The sequence below is a fragment of the Limulus polyphemus genome, unplaced genomic scaffold (assembly GCF_000517525.1).
Source record: "Limulus polyphemus unplaced genomic scaffold, Limulus_polyphemus-2.1.2 Scaffold1944, whole genome shotgun sequence".
In the NCBI taxonomy this organism is placed as follows: Eukaryota; Metazoa; Arthropoda; class Merostomata; order Xiphosura; family Limulidae; genus Limulus; species Limulus polyphemus.
In genome coordinates, this window is record NW_013667554.1 from 10,402 (window position 1) to 13,276 (window position 2,875).

Here is a 2,875-nt window from a genome sequence, read left to right on the forward strand (position 1 = left end):
AATATAAAAATAAAATTATAAAATTCATCGTCTTTGCCAACACAATTAATAAATCGTAGGATCAGACATTTTTTCCAGAACCAGTTTCTTCGCATGGTTCAATCTATAAGGTTTTATCAAGAAGAAGACTTGAGTATCAAATAAAACTATACATCAGTCAAAATTCTAATTAAGGACCACTTACCGGAGATGACCAAACATAAACAAAAGATGTTGTTTTCGTGAACTACCTAGAAAAAGGTTTGTTTGTTTGTTTTGAATTTCGCACAAAGCTACACGAGGGCTATCTGCTCTAGCCGTCCCTAATTTAGCAGTGTAAGACTAGAGATAAGGCAGCTAGTCATCACCACCCACCGCCAACTCTTGGGCTACTCTTTTTACCAACGAATAGTGGGATTGACCGTCACATTATAACGCCCCCACGGCTGAAAGGGCGAGCATGTTTGGTGTGACGGGGATTCGAACTCGCAACCCGCAGATTGCTAGTCGAGCGTCCTAACCACCTGGCCATGATGGGCCTCCTAGAAAAAGCATAAACATTCTTCACACACACATCGTTATTATGACATACTTAGTTTTTAGAAAACATGTCCTCGTTGAATGTGGTCTTATATGTTAAACCGCACCTGTAGGTAACTGTGTAATTTGACAGTTGCATGATGGGAAGAACTAATAGTTTAAGTGTAAACCAATAACGTTTCATGGACCTAAAAATCACATTAACAGTTGTTTTTTTTCGATCCTACTAAAAAATGAAACTGTATAATTGTATTTCTTTATTGTTTGTTTGGTACAAGTTTTGCTGTTTGTACCAAGTTATAACTTGAATTTCATGAAATACATATTATTTCAAATTGTAGTGATCTATATAGTAGTTCAGCTTATTTTACTTATCAGGTCAGAAGTCCTTTATAATAAATAAATGCTTTTTAGAAGGAAATAAAAAATGCAGAACACTCTCTTTGTTACTTGCATGCTTACGCCGTATGTTTGGCTTAAATTTAGTAAAGCACGAGGGAAAAATCTGGCTCAATTGTTTTAGGATTACGACCGACAATGTGATTGAAATGGACGATAGCCAGCTTTTATTTCTGTATAGTAATTCGTAAATTATCATAATTAATTTTATTTTAAAGTCTTATGATTAGTTTTTCAAACTGTATTGTATAGCAGTTAAGTCGTACCAGATTTTATTTTTTTATAATAAATACAAAACTTAAATCGTTTTCATTAAATATATTCTATCATTTCTCTACCAATGCTCAGCGATATGGATTATAGAGATTCCTGAAGAATGAAGATTTCTGAAGTATTCAACACCTGTATCACGATGGACGCAGTAACAGAAAATGGTGGTGGCAAGATTGAACCGTTTGTTATAGTAGCGTCACCTACCGTCGTTTTTAGGTACCAGTATAATGCAACCTATTTCCCTCGTATATTACATAATTTACCCTGCAAGGTGTACCAAACAGCCATTGTGACTTTACAATCTGTATTATATGAAATGCCCAAAATTATGGTTCCAAAATAGCTTCCAAAAATTGTATAGCAGCACGTATTTTGTTAATTAACGTATATAAGAAACTTCCCTAACTAACGTTATTGGTAATTTCAACATGAAAGGCATCTCATTTGCACTTGGGGTAAAAGTCCAGGATTGTAAATGTCCCATTGATCAGAAGGAGGGGCAGCCAGCTAACACTGTACCCTTCACCACAAGGGCTTTCCTCGACTTTTTTGAAGGCTGACTGATATTTTCCTGGCATACTCACAGCTGAAAACGGATTGCGTACAAGGCATCATATCTCGAACCTTGGACCCTTCGATCCACCGCAACGGAGGGCCTTAATTTATTTTAAGTACCACAGAATTAGATACACCAGTCTAAACGGGGTGAATAATATACTTTTTACAAATATGTGTCTCCCATGAAGCCCCGATTTATAATGCAATGCATATAATATAGAAATACATATATAGATGTGTATATATATATGTATGTATATATATATATATGTGTATGTGTGTATATTTGTATTTTATGGCAAAACTACTAAGGATATGTGCCGCCGTCCCTCATTTTGAGGTACTGACCAAAGGGTAGGCAATCAGAGAGTAGCAGCACCCTACCGCCCATAATCAAGCCAATAGAAGGACTATCACTCTTATAACGCATCCACAGCTTAAAATGCGGAAAAAGTTTTTGGTATTACCTGGATGTTAACCCGGCTCACTCAGAGCTTTACTACAGAGCGAGCACGTTATTAATTGTATATACTGAATTAGCGACTTTTATTAACGACAGTTTTCATCCATTTCTTGGTGGTTACGACAAGTTTTTGGTATTACCCGGATTTTAACCCGGCTCACTCAGAGCTTTACTACAGAGCGAGCACGTTATTAATTGTATATATATTGAGTTAGCGACTTTTATTAACGACAGTTTTCATCCATTTCTTGGTGGTTACGACATGCTATTTGATTCAAATCTACTGTACTTGATTCTTCCATTACAGAAACGGATTTCCTACATATAATAAACAAATCTTAGTGATAACACCACTCCCAACTGGGGATTCTCATGACGTGTATTTGGAAACACTAAGTGTCGGAATATTGCCACACAGTAGAACGCTAACTGTCAAATTCCTTATAAGACTCTCGGCTCTCTTGATTTAAGATACGTGTGTGTGTGTGTGTTCATCACATTCCAAAGCAATCACCCCACAGCGGTATGTTTGCGGACTTATACTGTTAGAAATCGGGTTTCGATACACGTGGTGGGCAGAGCACAGATAGCCCTTTATGTTTTTGTTTGTTTGTTTGAAGTTAAGCACAAAGCTACACAATGGGCTATCTGTAATCTGCCCAC